The sequence below is a fragment of the Macaca nemestrina genome, chromosome 20, assembly GCF_043159975.1.
Source record: "Macaca nemestrina isolate mMacNem1 chromosome 20, mMacNem.hap1, whole genome shotgun sequence".
Lineage (NCBI taxonomy): Eukaryota > Metazoa > Chordata > Mammalia > Primates > Cercopithecidae > Macaca > Macaca nemestrina.
In genome coordinates this window covers 35779578-35802490 of record NC_092144.1, presented here as the reverse complement: position 1 = coordinate 35802490, position 22913 = coordinate 35779578, and the positions used below count along the sequence as shown (strand labels likewise).

Here is a 22913-nt window from a genome sequence, read left to right as displayed (position 1 = left end):
CTTTATGAGAAACTTCTTTGTGATGTGTGTATTCATCTCACAGAGTAACAACTTTCTTTTCATGGAGCAGTTTGCTAGCAATGTTTTTGTGAAATCTGCAAAATGAACTTTCCTCAGATAAAACCTAGAAAGAAGCCTCCTGAAAAACAGCTTTGTGATGTGTGAATTCATGTTACAGAGTTTTACCATTCTTTTCATTGGGCAGTTTGATAACACAGTTTTTGTGCAATCTGCAATAGGATATTGGGAGTGCATTGAAGCCTATGGTGACAAAGGAAATATCCACAGACAAAAGTCCAAAAAGAAGCTTTCTATGAAACTCCTCTGTGATGTGTGAACTCATCTCACAGAGTTACACTGTCCTTTTCATTGAGAAGTTTGCTAACACTTTTTTCGATTAATCTGCTATGGGATATTGGGAAGCACATTGATTAATACAGTGAAAAAGGAAATATACTCAGATAAAAACTAGAAAGGTTTCTGAGAAACATCTTTGTGGTATGTGAATTTATCTCACACAGTTACACCACTTTTTTCATGTAACAGCTTGGTAACACTGTTTTGGGTGAATCTGAGAAGGGATATTTTGGGTCACATTGAATCTATGGTGACAAAGGAAATATCCTCAATTAAAAGCTAGAAATACGATGTCTGAGAAACTACTTCATCATGTGTGAATTCATCTCGCAGAGTTACACTGTTGTTTTCACTGAGTCGTTTGATAACACTGTTTTCGTGGAATCTGCAATAGGATATTTGGGAGAGCATTGAAGCCTGTGGTGACACAGGAAATATCCTCCGAGAAAAACCAAAAAGAAGCTTTCTGAGAAACTGCTTTGTGATGTGTGAATTCATCTCACAGATTTACACCTTTCTTTTTATGGAACAGTGTGCTAACACTATATTCGTGGAATCTGCAAGGGGATATTCACGAGCAATATATATTGAGGCAAATTGTGAAAAAGGAAATATCCTCAGATAAAAACTAGAAGGAAGCTTTCTGAGAAAGTTCTTTGCAATGTGTGAATTCATTTCACAGTGTTACACCTTTCCCTTCATGTAGCAGTTTTCTAACACTGTTTTTTTTGAATCTGCAAAGGGATATTTGTGAGTGCTTTGAGATCTATGGTGAAAAAGGAAATATCTTCACATAAAAACTAGAAAGAAGCTTTTTCAGAAACTGCTTTCTGATGTGTAAATTCATCTCACAGAGATACACTGTTCTTTTCTTTGAGCTGTTTGCTAACACTGTTTTCTTGGAATCTGCAATGGGATACTCAGGAGCGTGTTGAAGCTTATGGTGATAAAGGAAATATCCTCATACAAAAACTAGATAGAAGCACTCTGGAAAACCACTTTGTGTTGTGTTAATTCATCTCACGGAGTTACACGATCCTTTTTATGGATCAGTTTTGTAGCTCTGTTTTTGTGGAATCTGAGAAGGGATATTTTGGATCACACTGGAGTCTTTGGTGACTAAGGAAATATACTCAGATAAAAACCAGAAAGAGAGTTTCTTTAATCCGGTGGGACCGTGTGTCAGAACAATCTTGAATCATGAAGCTACTAACCAAAGCTGGGTCCTTCTCGAGATTTCATTCCCTCAAAGTTTCCCCCAAAGTTAAAGCCACAGCTGCGCCTGCAGGAGCACCACCACAACCTCAGGACCTTGAGTTTACCAAGTTACCAAATGGCTTGGTGATTGCTTCTATGGAAAACTATGCTCCTCTATCAAGAATTCTTTTGTTCATTAAAGCAGGCAGTAGATATGAGGACTCCAACAATTTAAGAACCACCCATTTGCTGCAACTTGCATCCAGTCTGACAACACAAGTAGCTTCATTTTTCAAGATTACCCATGGAATTGAAGCAACTGGTGGCAAATTAAGTGTGACTGCAACAAAGGAAACCATGGCTTACACTGTGGAATGCCTGTGAGGTGATGTTGATATTCTAATGGAGTTCCTGCTCAATGTCACCACGGCACCAGAATTTCGTCGTTGGGAAGTAGCAGACCTTCAGCCTCAGCTAAAGATTGACAAAGCTGTGGCCTTTCAGAATCCACAGACTCATGTCATTGAAAATTTGCATGCAGCAGCTTACCGGAATGCCTTGGCTAATCCCTTGTACTGTCCTGACTATAGAATTGGAAAAGTGACATCAGAGGAGTTACATTACTTTGTTCAGAACCATTTCACAAGTGCAAGAATGGCTTTGATTGGACTTGGCGTGAGTCATCCTGTTTTAAAGCAAGTTGCTGAACAGTTTCTCAACATGAGGGGTGGGTTTGGTTTATCTGGTGTGAAGGCCAAATACCGTGGAGGTGAAATCCGAGAACAGAATGGAGACAGTCTTGTCCATGCTGCTCTTGTAGCCGAAAGTGCTGTCACGGGAAGTGTAGAGGCAAATGCGTTTAGTAACCTTCAGCATGTCCTCGGTGCCAGGCCACATGTCAAGAGGGGCAGCAGCCCCACCAGCCATCTACACCAAGCTGTTGCCAAGGCAACTCAGCAGCCAATTGATGTTTCCGCATTTAATGCCAGTTACTCAGATTCTGGACTCTTCGGGATTTATACTATCTCCCAGGCCACAGCTGCTGGAGATGTAATCAAGGCTGCATAGAATCAAGTCAAAACAATAGCTCAAGGAAACCTTTCCAACACAGATGTCCAAGCTGCCAAGAACAAGCGGAAAGCTGGATACCTAATGTCAGTGGAGTCTTCTGAGCGTTTCTTGGAAGAAGACGGGTCCCAGGCTCTAATTGCTGGTTCTTATGTGCCACCATCCACAGTCCTTCAGCAGATTGATTCAGTGGCTAATGCTGATATCATAAATGCTGCAAAGAAGTTTGTTTCTGGCCAGAAGTCAATGGCAGCAAGTGGAAATTTGGGACGTACACCTTTTGTTGATGAGCTGTAATACTGACTAGAGGAGAGAGCTGAATATTCTCTCAGCCCAGAGCAGCAAACACATGAAAGTCAGAAATCTCTAATATAACATTTGTCTTTTTTCCAGTGAGGTAAAATAAGGCATAAATGCAGGTAATTATTCTCAGCTGACCTAAAGTCAATAGAACATTCTGCTTAGGTGTTTTATTACGTTTTTCTCAATGGGTTAATCAACAAGTATTTATTATATGCTGATATTTTTGTTTTAGATGCTTTATTAAAGGAGACAGGAATGTAATTATTGAGTATAGAAGCATTAGAAACTAGTAAAAGTAAGGCTAAGTGGCTATCAGCGTAAATAGTGCCAGGTTACTATTGGTGGCTTTTCAGGTGAAATCAAGTTCAAAAGCTAAATGGTCTGGTTTTTACCCCTGTTTTGTCTTTTTTGAAATAAAATTATTTCCCCCCCCCAAAAAAAAAAACAAAACTAGAAAGAAACCCTCTGAAAAAGTTCTTTGTGATGTTGAGTTCATCTTCGTGAGGTACACCTTTTTTTTCATGGAACAGTTTGCTAAAACTGCTTTCCTGGAATTTGCAAAGGGATATTTGGGAGCGCCTTGAGCCCTATGGTGAAAAAAGAAACATGCTCTGATAAAAACTAGAAAGAAGCTTTATGAGAAACTGCTTTGTGGAGGTTGAATTCATCGCACAGAGTTACACCTTTCTTTTCATTGAGCAGTTTTGTAGCACTTTTTTGGGGGTATCTGCAAAGGGATATTTGGAAGCTCATGGAGGCTGATGTTGAAAAAGAAAATAACTTCAAATAAAAACTGGAGAGAAGGTTTTTTAGAAACTGTTCTGTGATGTCTGCATTCACTTCATGGAGTTAAGCCATATTTGTGATTGATCAGTTTTTCATCACTGTTTTTGTGGTGTCTGAGAAGAGATATTTGGGAACACTTTGAGGCTGATGGTGGAAGAGTAAATATGCTGCACAGATGAAAGGTAGAAAGGAGACTTCTGAGAAATTTCTTTGTGATGGGTGAATTCGTCTCCCAGAGGTAAATCATTCTTTTCTTTGAGCAGTTTGTTAACCCTGTTTTTGTGGAATTGACAAAGGGATATATGAAGCACAGAGAAACCTATGGTGAAAAGGAAATACCCTCAGATAAAAACTAGAAAGAAGCTTTTTGAGAGACTGTTTAGTGATGGATGAATTCATCTCACAGTGTTAAATCTTTCTTTTCATTGAGCAATTGGGTAACACTGCTTTTGTGGAATCTGTAATGGGATATTTGGGAGTACATAGAGTCCTGAGGTGAAAGAAGAAAATTCTCTATGTAAAAACTGTAGAGAATCTTTCAGAGAAAGTCCATTGTGATTTGTGCATTCATCCCAAACAGCTAAACGTTTCTGTTGAGTGAGCACTTTGGCATCACTGTTTTTGTGGCGTCTGAGAAGGGATACTTGGGAGCACATTGAAACCTATGGTTTAAAAAGAAATATTCGTATATAAAAACTAGAAAGAAGCTTTCTGAGAAACTCCTTTGTGACATGTGAATTCATGTCACTGAGTTACACTGTTCTTTTCATTAAGCAGTTTGCTAACACTGTTTTCTTGGAATCTGCAATGGGATATTTCAGAGCGCATTAATGCTTCTGGTGACAAAATACATAATATCATATAAAAACTAGAAAGAAGCTTTCTGAGACCACTTTTGTGACATGTTAATTCATCCCACAGAGTTCCACGACTCTTTTAATGGAGCAGTTTACCAGCCGTGATTCTGGGGAATCTGAGAAGGGATATTTTGGATCTCATTGAATCCTATGGTGACAAAGGAAATATCCTCATATAAAAACTGGAAAGAAGGTCTCTGAGAAACCGCTTTGTGATGTGTTAGTTCACCTCACAGAGATATACCCCCTCTTTTCTTGGAGCACTTTGCCACCACTGTTTTCATGGAATCTGCAAAGGGATATTTGGGAGCACATGGAGGCCTATAGTGAAAAAGTAAATATCCTCAGATAAAACTAGAAAGTAGCTTTGAGAAACTGCTTTGTTATATGTGAATTCATCTCAAGCAGTTACACCATTCTCTTCATGGAGTAGTTTGGTAGCACTCTTTGTGAAATCTGAGAAGTGATCATTTGGATTGCAATGAAGACTACGGTGATAAAGAAAATATCCTCAGATTACTACTAGAAATAAAGTTTCTGAGAAACTGCTTTGTGATGTGTGAATTAATCTCACAGAGTTACACCTTTCTTTTCATTGTAGTTTGCTACCAGTGTTTTCGTGGAATCTGTAATGGAACATTCAGGAGTGCATTGAGGTATATGGTGAAAAAGGAAATATCCTCAGATAAAACCTGGAGTGGAGCCTTCTGAGAAACTACTTTGTGATGTGTGCATTCATCTCATGAAATTAAAACTTTCTGATGACTGATCAATTTGGAATCATTGTTTTTGTGGAATATGAGATGAGATATTTAGGAGCGCATTGAAGCCTATGGGGAAAAGGAAATATCCTCAGATAAAAACTAGAAAGAAGCTTTCCACAAAATTGCTGTGTGATGTGTGAATTCATCTTACAGTGTTAAAACTTTCTTTTTATTGAGCAGTCTGTTAGTACTGTTTTGGTGTAATCTGCAAAGGGGTATTCTGTAGCACCTTGAGGCCTATAGTGAAAAAGGAAATATCTTCAGATAAAAACTGGAGAGAAACTTTCTAAGAAACTGCTCTGTGATGTGTGCATTCATTTCACAAAGTTAAACTTTTCTTCACATTGTGCACTGTGGAAACACAGTTTTTGACGTATACGTGAATGGATATTTGGGGGCGTATTGAGCCCTATGGTGAAAAAGGAAATATCTTCAGATCACTTTTGGAAAGAAGCTTATTGAGAGACTGCTTTGTGATGTGTGGGTTTATCTCAAATAATTAAACGTTTGTTTTGGTTGAGCAGTTTGGAATCTCTGTTTTTGTGGAATCTGAGACGGGATATTTGGGAGTGCATTGAAGCCTATGGTGTATAAAGCAAATATCCTCCGATAAAAACTAGAAAGAAGCTTTCTGAGAAACTGCTTTGTGATGTATGAATTCATCTCACAGAGTTAAACCTTTCCTTACATTGAGGAGTTTGGTAGCACTGTTTTTGTGGAATCTGCAAATGGATATTCTGGAGCACATTGACGCCTATGGTGAGAAAGGAAATATCTTCAGATAAAAACTGAAGAGAAGCTTTCTGAAAAACTGCTTTGTGATGTGTGCATTCATCTCATAGAGTTAAACCTTTCTGTTGATTGAGAAATTTGGCATCACTGTTTTTGTGGAATCTGAGAAGGGATATTTTAGAGTGTATAGAAGCCTGTGGTGAAAAAGGAAATATCCTCAGATAAAAACTGGAAAGAAGCTTTCCTTGAATGTTTTTTATAATATGTGAATCAATCTGACAGGGTTAAAACTTTATTTTCATTGAGAAGTTAGATAAAACGGTTTTTGTTGAATCCACAGTGGGATATTCAGGAGTGCCTTCAGTCTTATTGTGAAAAAGAAAATATCCTCAGATAAAAACTGGAGAGAAGCCATTTGAGAAACTCCTTTGTGATGTGTGCATTCAACTCATAGAGTTAAACTTTTCTGTTGATTGAGTAGCTTTGTATCAGTGTTTTTGTGGAATATGAGATGGGATAGTTGGAAGCACTTTGAAGCCTAAGGTGATGAATGAAATATCTCCAGATAAAAACCAGAAAGAAGCTTTCTGCGAAACTGCTTTGTTGTGTCTGCATTCATCTCACAGTGTTAAACCTTTCATTATATTGCACACTTTGGATTCACTGTCTTTTACGTATATGCGAATGGACATTTGCTGGTGCATTGAGGCCTATGGTGAAGAAGGAAGTATCTTCAGATGACAACTGGAAATAATTTCTCTGAGAAACTGCTTTGTTGTCTGCTCATTCATCTCATAGAGTTAAACGTTTCTTTTGATGGAGCAGTTTGGAATCACTGTATTTGTGGAATATGAGAAGGGATATTTGGGATTGCATTGAAGGCTTTGGTGATAAAGGAAATATGCTCTGAAAAAAACTAGAAATAAGCTTCCTGAGAAAATGCTTTGTGATGTGTGCATTCATGTCATAGAGTTAAACCTTTCTGCTGATTGAGCAGTTTGACATCATTGTTTTGGGGAAATCTGAGAAGGGATATTTTGATCACATTGAAGCAATGGTGAAAAAGAAAATATCCTCAGTTTAAAACTAACAGAAGCTTTCTGAGAGACTGCTTTGTGATGTGCGAATTCGTCTCACAGTGTTACACCTTTCTTTTCATTGAGCAGATTTGTAACACTCTTTTTATGGAACCTGTAGTGGGATATTTTGGAGTGCATTGAGGACTACTGTGAAAGAGGAAATATCCTCAGGTAAAAACTGGAGAGAAGACTTCTGAGAAGCTCCTTTGTGATGCGTGCATTCATCTCATAGAGTTAAACTTTTCTTTTGATTGAGCAGATTGGTGTCACTGTTTTAGTGGAACATGAGAAGGGATATTTGTTAGCACATTGAAGCCTATGGTGAAAAAGGAAATATCCTCAGATAAAAACTAGAAAGAAGCTTTCTGAGAAACTTCTTAGAGATGGGTGAATTCACCTCACAGAGTTAAGCCTTTATTTTCATTGAGCAGTTTTGTAGCACTGTTTTTGTGGAGTCTGCAATGGTATATTCGTGAGCTCATTGAGGCCTATGGTGACAAAGGAAATGTCCTCAGATAAAAGCTTTAGAGAAGTTTTTTGAGAAACCGCTATGTGTTGTGTACATTCCTCTCAGAGAGTTCTACCTTTATTTTCATCGAACACTGTAGGAAGACTGTTTGTGTAAAATCTACAAAGGGATATGTGGTAGATCTTTGAGGCCTATGGTGAAAAAGTGAGTATCCCAGGATAAAAACTACATGGAAGTTATCTGAGATACCAAACTGTGATGTATGAATTCATATCACTGAGTTAAAGCTGTCTTTTCATTCAACAGTTGGGAAACAGTGTTTTCTTAGAATCTGCGAACTGATATTCTGTGGAGCTATGAGGCCTCCTGTGAAAAAGGAAATGTTATCAGATAAATAGTAGAAAGAAACTTTCACAGAAACTGCTTTGTGATGTGTGTGTTCACCTCACAGAGTTAAACATTTCTCTGTATTCAGCTCCTTGGTAACACTGCTTTTGTCCGTTCTGTGAATGGACATTTGGGAGATCTTTGAGGCCAATGGCAAAAAAGTGAATATGCCAGGACAAAAACTAAAAGGAAGTTATCTGACAAATCGACTTGTGATTTGGTCATTTGTCTGACAGAGTTAAAGATTTCTTTTCATTCCACAGTTTGGAAATAGTGTTTTCTTGTACTCAGCGAAGAGATAATTGGTAGTGCTTTGAGGCCCATGGTGTAAACGGAAATATATTGTGAGAAAAACTAGAGCGAAGCTTTCTGAGAAACTGCTTTGTGATGTGTGCCTACATCTCACAGAGTTTAACCTTTCTTTGGATTCAGCAGTGTGAAAACACTGTTTTCAATTATTCTGTGAATGGACATTTGGTAGCTCTTTGAAGTGAAGAGCAAAAAAGTGAATATCCCAGGATGAAAACTAGAAATAATATACCTGAGAAAACACTTTGTGATATGGGCATCCATCTTGCAGATGTAAATCTTTCTTTTCATTCAGGAGTTTGGAAACTGATTTTGGGATTCTCAAAGAGATATTTTGTAGTGCTCTCAGGCCTATGGTGAGAAAAGAAATATCTTCAGGTAAAAACTAGAAGGAAACTTATTGAGAAACTGCTTCATGATGTGTTCATTCATCTCACAGAGTTAAACCTTTATTTGGATTCAGCAGTTTGGGAACACTGTTTTGTCCATTCTGTGAATGGACATTGGGAGATCTTTGAGGCCAATGGTGAAAAAGCGAATATGCCAGGAAAAAAACTACAGGGAAGCTATCTGACAAACTGACCTGTGATGTGTGTATTCATCTGATAGAGTTCAGCCTGTTTTTTCATTCAATAGTTTGGAAACACAGTTTTCTTAGAATCTGCGAAGAGATATTCAGTAGCATTTGAGGCCTCCTGTGAAAAAGGAAATGTCTTCAGATAAATAGTAGAAAGAGGCTTTCTGAGAAATCGCTTTGTGATGTGTGCATTCACCACACAGAATTAAATGGTTAAAGTAGTGTACAGTGAAAAAGGAAATGTCCTCAGATAAAAACTTGAAAGAAGCTTTCTGAGAAACTGCTTTGTGATGTGTGAATTCATCTCATAGAGTTGCACCAATCTTTCATGGAGTCATTTGCTAGCACTGTTTTTTTGGTATCTGATAAGGGACATTTCTGATCACTTTGAATCCTATCATGACAAAGGAAATATCCTCAGATTAAAACTGGAAACACGCTTTCTGAGAAAGTGTTTTGTGATGTGTGAATTCATCTCACACAGTTACACCACTCTTTCATGGAGCCGTTTGCTAGCACTTCTTGTGGAATCTGAGAAGGGATATTTTTGATCCCTTTGAAGAATATGGTGACAAAGGAAATATCCACAGATAAAAACTGGAAACAAGCTTTGCAATCCAAAATATTATTTCTTGGATTCCCCAAATACAGTGCTACCAAATGCTCCATGAAAAGGGTCATGAATTCACAAATCACAAAGCAGTTTCTCAGAAAGGATATTTCTAGTTTTCATCTGAAGATATTTCCTTTTTCACCATAGGCCTTAAAGTGCTCAAAAATATTCCTTTACAGATTCCATGAAAACAGTCTTACCAAAGTGCTCCAAGAAAAAAAGGTGTAACTCTCTGAGATGAGCTCATACATCGAAAAGAACTTTCTCAGACATCTTCTTTCTTGTTTTTATCTGAGGATATTACCTTTGTCACCATAGGCTTCAATTCAATGTAAATTAACACTTCTGAGATTCCTCAAAAACAGTGCTACCGAACTGTTCTAATAAAAGAATCATAACACTGTGAGATGAATTCACAAATCACAGAGAAGTTTCTCAGAAAGCTTTTTTCTAGTTTTTGTCTGAGGATATTTCCTTTGTCACAACAGGCTTCAATGCAATCTCAAATATCCTATTGCTGATTCCATGAAAACAGTGTTAGCAAAATGCTCCAAGAAAAGAATCGTGTAACTCTGTGAGAAGAAAACGCACATCCCAAAGCTGTTTCTCAGAAAGTTTCTCTCTAAATTTTATCTGAGAATATTTCCTTTTTCACCAGAGGTTTCAATGTGATAAAAATCTTCCCTTCTCAGATTCCCCAAAAACAGTGCCACTTAACCGCTCCATGAAAAGAATGGTGTAAGCCTGTGACATGAATTCACACACCACAAAGCTGTTTCTCAGAAAGCTTCTTTCTAGTTTTTCTCTGAGGATATTTCCTTTTTCACCATATTCCTCAATGTGCTTCCTAATATCCCATTGCAGATTCCAGGAAAAAAAGTGTTAGAAAATTTCTCGATGAAAAGTACTGTGTAACACTGTAAGATGATTTCACACATCACAAAGTAGTTTCACAGAAAGCTTCTTTTTGGTTTTTATGTGAGGATATAGTCTTTGCAACCATAGGCTTCAATAAGCTCTGAAATACCCTCTTGCAGATTCCATGAAAACAGTGTTATTAAACTGCTCAATGAAAACAATGGTATAATTCTGTAAGATGAATTCACACATCACAAAGCAGTTGCTCAGAAGGTTCTTTATAGTTTTTATCTGAGGATGTTTCCTTTTCCAGTATAGACCTCAGTGAACTCCCAAATATCCCTTTGCAAATTCCACGAAAACCGTGTTAGTAAACTGCTCCATGAAAAGTGTAACTCTGTGAGATGAATTCACACATCACAAGGAAATATCTCAGAAAACTTTTTTCTAGTTTTTATGTGAGGATATTTCCTTTGTCACTATAGGCTTCATTGTGATTGAAAATAACCCTTCTCAGATTCCCCCAAAAAAGTGCTACAAAACTGATCCATGAAAAGAATCATGTAACTCTCTGAGATGAATTAACACATTGCAAAGTGGTTTCTCAGAAAGCTTCTATCTAGTTTTTATATGAGGATATTTCCTTTTTCACCCTAAGCTTCAATGTGCTCCGACATATCAAATTGGAGATTCCTAGGAAACAGTGTTAGCAAACAGCTCAATGAAACAACTGTGTAACCCTGTGAGATGAATTCACATATCACTAAATAGTTTCTCAGAAGGTTTCTTTCTAGTGTTTATCTGAGGATATTTCCTTTGTCACCATAGGCTTCAATGCGATCCAAAATATCCCTTCTCATATTCCCCAAATCAGTGCTACTAAACTGTGCCGTGAAAATAAACTCTGTGAGGTGAATTCACAGATCACTAAGCAGTTTCATCCTAGGCCTCAAAGTGCTCCCGAACATCCCATTGGAGATTCCACAAAAACAGTGTTAGCAAACTGTTCAATGAAAAGAAAGGTGTAACTCTGTGAGATGCTTTCACACATCACAAAACAGTTTCTCAGAAATTCTTTCTAGTTTTTATCTGAGGGTATTTCCTTTGACACGATAGGCTTCAATGCGATAACAAATATGCCTTCTCACGTTCCCAAGAACAGTTCTACCAAATTGATCCATGAAAAGAATCGTGTAACTCTGTGAGATGAATTAACACTTCACAAATCGGTTTCTCTGAAAGCCTCTTTCTAATTTTTATACTTGGATATTTCCTTTTTCACTATAGGCCTCAATGCACTCCTTAATATCCCATTGCAGTTTCCATGAAAACAGTGTTAGCAAACTACTCAATGAAAAGAAAGGTGTGACTCTGTTAGATGAATTCACACATCACGAAGCAGTTTCACAGAAAGCTTCTTTCCACTTTTTATCTGAGGATATCTCCTCTGTCAACATAGGCTCCAATGCTATCCAAAATATCCCTTCTCAGATTCCCTAAAAACAGTGCTACCAAACTACTCCATGAAAAGAAAGGTGTAACACTGTGAGATGAATTCACACATCACAAAGCAGTTTCTCAGACAGCTTCTTTCTATTTTTTATCTGAGGATATTTCATTTTTCACCGTAGGAATCAATGTGCTCCCCAATATCCCATTTAATATTACACGAATACAGCGTAAGCAAACTGCTCAATGGAAAGAAAAGTGTAACTCTGAGAGACGAATTTACACATCAAAAAACAGTTTTCCAGAAAGCTTCTTTCTGGTAGTAATCTGAGGATATTTCCATTGTCACCATAGCTTCAATGTGATCCAAAATATCACTTCTCAGATTCCATAAAAACAGTGCCACCAAACTGCTCTATGAAAAGAATGCTGTAATGCTGACAGATGAATTCACACATCACAAAGCACTTTCTCAGAAAGCTTCTTTCTAGTTTTTATCTGAGGATATTTCCTTTTTCACCATAGGCCTCAATGTGGTCCTGAATCTCCTATTGCAGATTCCAGGGAAACTGTGTTAGCAAACTGTTCAATGAAAGAAAGGTTTTATTATATGAGATGAATGCACACATCACAAAGCAGTTTCTCAGGATGCTTCTTTCCATTATTTATCTAAGGACATTTCCTTTTTCACTGCAGGCCTCAATGAGCTCCTAATATCCCATTGCTGATTCCACAAAATCCATATTAGCAAACTGCTCAATGAAAAGAAAGGTGTAATTATGTGAGCTGAATTCACACATCACAAAGCACTTTCTTAGATAGCTTCTTTCTAGTTTTTATCTGAGGATATTTCCTTTGTCACCATAGGCTTCAATGAGATCCAAAATATCCCTTCTCAGATTCCACAAAAACAGTGCTATCAAACTGCTCCATGAAATAATGGTGTAACTCTGTGAGTCAAATTCACACATCACAAAGCAGTTTCTCAGAAACCTTCTTTCTAGTTTTCATCTGAGGATATTTCCTTTTTCACCATAGGAGTCAATGTGATCTTGAATATTTCATTATAGGTTCCACGAAAACAGTGTTAGCAAACTGCTCAATGAAAAGAAAGGTGTAACTCTGTGAGTTGAATCCACACATCACAAAGCCATTTCTCAGAAAGCTTCTTTCTAGTGTTTATCTAAGGGTATTTCCTTTTTCACCATAGGAATCAATGCACTCCCTAATATCCCTTTTCGGATTCCACGAACACAGTGTTAACAAATTGCTCAATGAAAGAAAAGGTGTAACTCTGTGAGATGCATTCACATATCACAAAGCAGTTTCTCAGAAAGCTCCTTTCTAGTTTTTATCTGAGGCTAATTCCTTTGTAACCATAGGCTTCAATGCAATCCAAAATATCCCTTCTCAGATTCCACAAAAACTTTTATGGCAAACTGTTCCATCAAAGGAAATGTTTAACTCTGTAGGATGAATTCACACATCACAAAGCGGTTTCTCAGAAAGTTTCTTTTTAATTTTTATGTGAGGACGTATCGTTTTTCACCATAGGCCTCAATGCATTTCCAAAATCCCATTGGAGATTCCGCAAACACAATGTTAGCAAATTGCCCAATGAAAATAAAGGTGTAACTCTGTCAGATGAATTCACACATCAGAAAGCAGTTTGTCAGAAAACTTCTTTCTAATTTACTCCGAAAATGTTTTCTTTGTAACCATTGTTTTCAATGTGTACAGAAACACCCCTTCTCAGATTTCACAAAACCAGTGCTCCCAAACTACTCCATGAAGAGTATTGTGTAACTCTTTGAGATGAATTCACATATCACAAGGCAGTTTCTCAGAAAGCTCCTTTCAATTTTTTACCTCAGGATATTTCCTTTTTCACCATAGACTTCAATATGCTCCCAAATACCCCTTCTCAGATAACACAAAATCAGTGATTTCAAATTGCTCAATCAAAAGAAATGTTTAGCTTTTTGAGATTAATGCACAAATCACAAAGCAGTTTCTCAGAAAGCTTCTCTCCAGTTTTCATCTGAAGAAATTTCCTTTTTCACCATAGGCCACAATGCACTCCCAAAACTCCCTTCGTGAGTTGTTCAAAGACAGTGTTTCCAAACTGCACAATGTAAGGAGAGTTTTAAGTCTGGGAGATGAATGCACTCGTCATAAAGCAGTTTCTCAGAAAGATTCTTTCTAGTTTGTATCTGAAGATAATTCCCTTTTCAACAGCCCCTTAAAGGCACTCGCAAATATCCCTTCTGATATTCCACAAAAACAGATTCAAAATGACTCAATTCAAGGAGACGTTTAACTCTCTGATATGAATACACACATAACAAAGTAGTTTCTCTGAAAGCTTCTTTGTAATTTTTATCTGATGGTATTTCCTTCATCACCTTAGGCTTCAATGCACTCCAAATTACACCTTTGTAGATTGTACAAAACTGTTTCCACACTGCTCAATGAAAGAAATGTAGAAATCTGTGAGTGGAGTGCACACATCACAAAGCAGTTTCTCAGGAAGCTTCTCTTCAGGTTTTTTCTGAAGATATTTCCTTTTTCACTATAGGCCTCAATGTGCTCCCGAATATCCCTTTGCAGATGTCATTGTCACCAACGTGCTCAATGAGAATAAACTTTTAACTCTGTCATGTGAATTCACACAACACAAAGCAGTATCTTTGAAAGCTCCCTTCTGGTTGTTAAGTGAGGAGGTTTCATTTTTCATCATAGGCTTCAATGCACTATCAAATATCACTTCTCAGATTCCAGAAAACAAGTGATTTAAAACAGGTCAATCAAAAGAAATGTTTATCTCTATGAGATGAATGCACACATCAAAAAGCCATTTCTCAGAAAGGTTCTTTCTGGTTTTTATCTGAAGATATTTCCTTGCTCAGCCTAGGCCTCCATGTGCTCCCAAATATCCCTTCGTGATGTGTTCAAAGACAGAGTTTCCAAACTGCACAATATAAAGATAGTTATACTTCTCTGACATGAATGCACCTAACACAAAACAGTTTCTTGGAAAGTTTCTCTCTGGTTTTCGTCTGGGGATATTTCCCTTTCCACCATAGGCTTCAGCGTGCTCTGAAATATCCCTTTGTAGATTTTACACAAACAATGTTTCCACACTGCTCAATGAAAAGAAAGGTATACCTCTGTGAGTGGAATACTCACATCACAAAGCAGTTTCTCAGAAAGTTTCAGTCAAGTTTTATCTGAAGATATTTGCTTTTTCACCACAGGCCTAAAAGCACCCCCAAATATCCCTTTGCAAATTCCACAAAAACAGTGCTATCAAACTGCTCAATGAAAAGACAGGTTTAAATCTGTGAGATGAATACACATATCACAAAGCAGTTTCTCGGAGAGCTTCTTTCTAGTATTAATCTAAGGATATTTCCTTTGTCACCATTAGCTTCAATATGTTCCCAAATATCCCTTCTCAGATTCCACAAAAACAGTGATTCCGAAGTGCTGAATCAAGAGAAAGCTTTAACTCTATGACATGAATGCACACATCACAAAGCAGTTTTTCAGAAAACATTTCTCCAGTTTTCTTCTGAAGATATTTCCTTGTTCACCATAGGCCTCAATGCACTCCCGATGTCCCTATGCAGATTCATCAAAGATAGAGTTTCCAAACTGGGTAATGTAAAGAAAGGTTTAACACTGTGAGATGAATTCACACATCACAAAGCAGTTTCTCAGAAAGCTTCTTTCTAGTTTTTATCTGAAGATACTTCCTTCTTAACCTTAAGCTTCAATGCGATCTGAAATATTCCGTGTCGATTTTAAAAAAAGATTGTCCACACTGCTCAATGAAAAGAAAACTAGAATTCTGTGAGAGGAATGCACACTTCAAGAAGCAGTTTCTCAGAAAGCTTCTCTCGAGTTTTCATCTGAAGATATTTCCTTTTCCACCGTAGGCCTCAATGAACTCCAGAATACCCCTTTGCAGATTCCATGAAAACAGTGTTACTACACTGCTCAAAGAAAGAAAGGATTCACTCTGTGACATCAATTCACACATCATAAAGCAGGTTCTCGGAAAACGTCTTTCTCGTTTTTATCTGAGGATGTTTCCTTTCTCACCATAGCCTTCAAAGCACTCCCAAATATCTCTTCTTATATTCCAAAAAAACAGTGATTCCTAACCACTCGATCAAAAGAAAGATTTAACTCTATGAGATGAATGCACACATCACAAGTAGGTTCTCGGAAAGCTTCTTACTAGTTTTAATCTGATGATATTTCCTTTTCACCATAGGGTTCAATGCCCTCCAAATATTACTTTTCAGGTTTTGCCAAATCAGTGATTCCAAACTGCTGGATGAAAAGAAAGGTTGAACCCTGAGATGGATGCACACATCACAAAGGGGTTTCTCAGAGAGCTTCCTTCCAGTTTTCATCTGAAGATATTTTCTTGTTCACCAAAGGACTCAATGCATCCCTAAATGTCCCTTCACTGATTCCTCAAAGAGTGTGTTTCCCAATCGCACAATTTAAAGAAAGGTTTAACTCTGTGAGATGAATGTACACATCACAAAACAGTTTCTCAGAAAGCTTGTTTCTAGTATTTTTCTGAAGATATTTCCTTCATCATCTTAGGCTCCAATTAGGTCTGAAACGTTTCTTTGATGATTTTACACAAACAGATTTTCCACACTGCTCAATGAAAAACTTGTAAACTCTGTGAGAGAAATGCAAACATCACAAAGCATTTTCCCAGAAAGCTTTTTTCCAGTTTTTATCTGAAGATATTTCAATTTTCACCATAGCATTCAATTAACTACAGAATACCCCTTTGCAGAGTCCACAAAGACAGTGATTCCAAACTGCTCAATAAAAAGAAACGTTTAATTTTGTGAGATGAATTCACACATCACAAAGCAGTCTCTCAGAAAGTTTCTTTCTAATTTTTTGTGAAGATATTTCCGTATCAAAAATATCCCTTCTCAGATTCCACAAAAACAGTGCTAGCAAAGGGCTTCATGAAAGAGTTGTGTAACACTGTGAGATGAACTCACACATCACAAAACAATTTCTCAGAAAGTTTCTTTCTGGTGTTTATCTGAGAATATTTCCTTTATCACCATAGGCTTCAAAGGGATCAAAAATACCACTTCTCAGGTTCCACAAAAACAGAGCAAGCAAACTTCTCCAAGAAAGAGTGGTTTAACTCCATGAAATTAATTCACACAGCACAAAGCAGTTTCTCAGAAGGCTTCTCTCCACTCTTCATCCGAGGATATTTCATTTTCCAACGCAGGACTCAAGGCACTCGGAATATCCCACGGCAGATTCCATGAAAACAGTGTTAGCAAACTGCTCAATGTAAAGATAATTGTGATAATTCACTTATCACAAAACAGTTTCTCATATAACTTCTTTCTACTTTTTATCTGAGGATATTTCCTTTGTTACCATAAGCTTCAAAGTGATCCAATATATCCCTTCTCAGATTCCAGAAAATCAGAGCTAGCCAACTGCTCCATGAAAGAGCATTGTAACCATGTTTGATGAATTCACACATCACAAAGCAGATTCTCAGAAATTTTTCCAGTTTTTATCTGAGGATATTTCCTTGGTCACCATAGCTTCAATGCAATCCAAAATATCCCATCTCAGATGATGCAGAAACTGTGCTAGTAAACTGTTCCATGGAAAGGAAGGTGTAATTCTGTGACATTAATTCAAACATCAAAAAGCAGTTTCTCAGAAGACTTCTGTCTAGTTTTTTCCTGAGGATATTTTCTTTTTCACCATAGGACTCAATACCCTCAGAATATCATATTGCAGATTCCACAAAAACCAGAGTTAGCACACTGCTCCAGGGAAAATTGGTGTAACTGTGTGAGATGAATTCACACATCACAAAACAGTTTCTCAGAAATCTTCTTTCTAGCTTTTATCTGAAGATATTTCCTTTTTCACCACAGGCCTCAATCCGCTGAAGAATACCACCTTGCAGATTCTGCTAAAACAGTGTTAGCAAGCTGCTCAATGTAAAGAATGGTGTAACTATGTGAGATGAATTCACACATCACAGATCAGTTTCTCTGAAAGCTTCTTTCTAGTTTTTATTTGAGGATATTCCCCTTGTCACCATAAGCTTCAAAGCAATCAAAAATACACCTTCTCAGATTCCACAAGAAGTGCTAGCAAACATCTCCAACAAAGAATTGTGTAACATTGTGAGATGAACTCAAACATCACAAAGCAGTTTCTCAGAGCGTTTCTCTCTTGTTTTTAACTGAGGATATTTCCTTTGTCACCAAAGGCTTCAAAGCTATAAAAAATACACCTCAGATTCCACAAAAGCAGTGCTAGCAAACTGCTCTATGATAGAGTAACGTAACTCTGTGAGATGAATTCACATATCACAAAGCAGTTTCTCAGAAGTCTTCCCTCCACTCTTTGTCTGAGGATATTTCATTTTTCAACATCGGACTAGAGGCCCTCGGAATATCCCATGGCAGATTCCATGAAAACAATGTTAGCAAACTGATCAATGTAAAGAAATGTGTATCTCTGTGAGATGAATTCACTCATCACAAAGCAGTTTCTCATACAGCTTCTTTCTACTTTTTAACTGAGGATATTTCCTTTGGTACCATATGCTTCAAAGTGACCCAATATATCCCTTCTCAGATGAGGCAGAAACAATGCTAGCAAACTGCTCCATGAAAAGAAAGGTGTAAATCTGTGACATGAAACCACAAATGACAAAGAAATTTCTCAGAAAGCTTCTATCTATTTTTTATCTGAGGATATTTCCTTTGCCACAATTGACTTCAATGCGATCCAAAATATCCCTTCTCACATTCCCCAAAAACAGTGCTACCAAAATGATCCATGAAAAGAATCATGTAACTCTTTGAGATGAATTAACAAATCACAGAGCAGTTTCTCAGATAGCTTCTTTCTAGATTTTATATGAAGATATTTCATTTGTCAACATAAGCTTCAATGCACTCCAAAATATCACATTTCAGATTCCAAAAAAAGAGTGTTATCAAACTGTTTAATGAAAAGAACAGTGTAACTCTGTGAGATGAATTCATACATCACAAAGAACTTTCTCAGAGAGTTTCTTTCTAGATTTTTTCTAAGGATATTTCCTTTGTCACCATAGGCTTGAATGTGATCCATAATATCCATTCTCAGATTCCCCAAAAACAGTACTACAAAACTTATCCATGAAAAACATCGTGTAACTCTGTGAGTTGAACTAACACATCACAAAGACGTTTATCAGAAAGGTTTTTTTTTTTTTAACTTTTTCTATGAGGATATTTCCTATGTCACCAAAACTTCAGTGCACTCCAAAATATCCCATTGCAGGTTACAAGAAAACAGTGTTAGCAAACCACTCCATGGAAAGAACAGTGTATCACTGTGAGATAAACTCACACATCAAAAACCAGTTTCTCAGAAAGCGTCTTTCTAGTTTTTATCTGACGATATTTCCTTTTTCACCATAGGCCTCAATGTGCTCCCAAATATCACTTCACAGAATCCCAAAAACAGTGCTACCAAGCTGCTGCATGAACAGAAAAGTGTAACTCTGTGAGATGAAATAACACATCACAAAGCAGTTTCTCAGAAAGCTTGTTTCTAGTTTTTATCTTAGGATATTTCCTTTGTCAGCATAAAGTTCAATGCTCTCCAAAATATGCCATTGCAGATTCCAACAAAAGAGTGGTTTTCTAGTTTTTGTCTTAGGATATTTCCCTTGTCAGCATAAAGTTCAATGCTCTCCAAAATATGCCATTGCAGATTCCAACAAAAGAGTGTTAGCAAACTGCTCAATGAAAAGAACAGTGTAACTCCATGAGATGAATTCAGAAATCACAACGCAGTATCATAGAAATCTTCTTTTTACTTTTTATCTGAGGATATTTCCTTTGTCACCATACGTTTCAATGAGCTCCCAAATATCCTATTGCAGATTCCACAAAAACAGTGTTATCAAGCTGCTCCATGAAAAGAATGGTGTAACTCTGTGACAAAGGAAATATACTACTTCCAATGCTATCCACGATATCACAGGCTTTCAAAAACTACTTTCAATGCTATCCAAAATATGCCTTCTCAGATTCCCCAAAAACAGTGTTGCCAAATGACCATAAAAAGAATCGTGTAACACTGTGAGGTGAATTAACACATCACAAAGTCGTTTCTTAGAATGCTTCTTTCTCGTTTTTATCTGAGGATATTTCCTTTTTCACTCTAGGCCTCAATGCGCTTACTAATATCCTATTGCAGATTCCCCAAAAACAGTACTACCAAACAGGTCCATGATAAGAATCCTATAACTCTGTGAGATGAATTCACACATCACAAAGTAGTTTCTCAGAAAGCTTCTATCTAATTTTTATCAGAGGATATTCCCTTTGTCACCATAGCCTTCCAAGTGATCCAAAATATCCCTTCTCAGATTCCCCAAAAACAGAGCTAACAAGCTTCTCCATGAAATGAATTGTGTAAATCTGTGAGATGAACTCACAAGTCAGAAAGCAATTTCATAGAAAGCTTCTTTCCAGTTTTTGACTGAGGATATTTCCTTTGCCACCATAGGCTTCAATGCACTCCCAAATATCCTATTGCAGATTCCACAAAAACAGTTTTACTATCTGCTAGAAGAAAGGAATCATGTTACTCTGTGAGGTGAATGCAGACATCACAAAGAAGTTTCTCAAAAAGTTTCTTTCTAGTTTTTATCTGAGGGTATTTCCTTTTTCACCATAGGTGATCCAAAATATCCCTTCTCACATTCCCCAAAAACAGTGCTGTTAAACTTCTCCATGAAAAGAATGGTGTAACTCTGTGAGATGAATTCACACATCACAAAGCAGTTTCTCAGAAAGCTTCTTTTTAGTTTTTTATGAGGATATTTCCTTTGTCAAAATAACCTTCAATGCGCTCTGAAATATCCGATTGCAGATTCCAAGAAAACAGTGTTAGTAAGCTGCTCAATGAAAACAACATTGCAACTCTGAGATGAATTCACACGTCACAAAGCAGTTTCTCAGAAAGCTTCTTTCTAGTTTTTAAGTGAGGATATATACTTTTTCACCACAGGCCCCAACATGCTCCCAATATGAATATGGAATCAATTTACAGATTCCACGAAATTGGTGTTAGCAAAGTGCTCCATGAAAGGAAACGTGTAACACTATGAGATGAATTCACACATCATAATGAAGTTTCTCACAAAGCTTCTCTCTAGTTTTGATCTGAGGATATTAACTTTGTCACCCTCGGCTTCAAATCTATCGAAAATATCCCTCCTCAAATTCCCCAAAATCAGTGCTACCAAACTGATCCATGAAAAGAATCATGTTACTCTGTGTGATCAATAAATCCATCACAAATCGGTTTCTCTAAAATATTTTTTCCAGTTTTTATATAAGGATATTTCCTCTGTCACCATAAGCTCCAATGCGCTCCCAAATATACCATTGCAGATTCCAAGAAAAGACTGTCAGCAGACTCCTCAATGAAAAGAACAGTGTAACTCTGTGAGATGAATTCACACATCACAGAGAAGTTTCTAAGAAGGCCTCTTTCTAGTTATTTCTGAGGACATTTCCTTTTTCACAGTAGTCCACAATTCACTCTGAAATATACCTTTGCAGAGTAGATGATAACAGCGTTAGCAAACTGCTCCATGAAAGAAAGGTGTAACTCTGTGTGATGAATTCACAGATCACCAAGAACTTTCTAAGAAAGGCTCTTTCTTGTTTTTAACTGAGGATATTTCCTTTTTAAACACAGACCTCAATGCACTCCCATATATCTCATTGCAGATTCTGCAAAAATATTGTTAGGAAACTTCTCAATGAAAGCAGTGAGGTAGCTCTGTGAGGTGAATTCACACTTCACAAAGCAGTTTCTCAGACAGATTCTCTCCAGTTTGTATCTGAGGATATTTCATTTTTCACTCTGGGATTCAAAGCTATCCAAAATATCACTTTTGAGATACCACAAAAACAGTGCTTGCAATCGCCTCCATGAAAGAGTGGTGTAACACTGGGAGATGAATTCACATATCACAAAACAGTTTCTAAGAAGTCTTTTCTCCATTTTTTATCTGAGGATATTTCGTTTTTCACCATGGGTTTCAATAGTATCTAAAATATCACCTCTGAGATTGCACAAAAACAGTGCTATCCAATGTCTTGATGAAAGAGTGGTGTAACTTTGTGAGATGAATTCACAATCACAAAGCAGTTTCTCAAAAAGCTTCCTTGTAGTCTTTATCTTAGGATATTTCCTATGTCACATAGGCCTCAGGCAATCCAAAATACCCCTTTTCAGATTCCACAAAAACACTGCTAGCAAAGTTCTCCATGAAAGAGTTGTGTAACGCTGTGAGATGAACTCACATATCACAAAGCAGTTTCTCAGAAACTTTCTTTCTGGTTTTAATCTGAGGATATTTCCTTTGCACCATAGGCTTTAAAGTGTTTAAAAATACCCCTTCTCAGATTCCACAAAAACAGTGCTAGTAAACTGCTCCATGAAAGAGTAGTATAGCTCTTTGAGATGAATTTACACATCACAAAGCAGTTTCTGGGAAGGCTTCTCTCCAGTTTTTATCTGAGGATATTTCATTTTTCACCATGGGATTCAATGCTATCCAAATTATCATTTCTGAGATTCCACAAAAACAGTGCTAGCAAACTCCTCCATGAAAGAGTGGTGTAACTCTGTGAGATGAATGCACACATCACAAAGCAGGTTCTCAGAAAGCTTCTTTCCATTTTTTATCTGAGGATATTTCCTTTGCCACCACGGGTGTCAAAGTGATCCAAAATATCACTTCTCAGATTCCACAAATAAAGTGCTATCCAATGGCTCCATGAATCAGTGATGTAACTCTGTGAGATGAATTCACAAATCACAAATTAGTTTCTCAAAAGGCTTCTCTCAAGTTTTTATCTGAGGCTATTTCATTTTTCCTCATGGGATTCAATGCTATCCAAAATATCACTTCTGAGATTACACAAAAACAGTGCTAGCAAACTCCTCCATGACAGAGTGTGTAATTCTGTGAGAAGAATTCACAGATTACAAAGCAGTTTCTC

The 22913-nt window shown here is 37.2% G+C and overlaps 1 pseudogene; it reads left to right on the top strand.

Moving 5' to 3' along the window:
* Window positions 1-1527: 1527 nt before the first annotated feature.
* On the top strand, window positions 1528-2921 carry LOC139360214 (cytochrome b-c1 complex subunit 2, mitochondrial pseudogene; annotated as a pseudogene).
* The last annotated feature ends 19992 nt before the right edge of the window (window positions 2922-22913 follow it).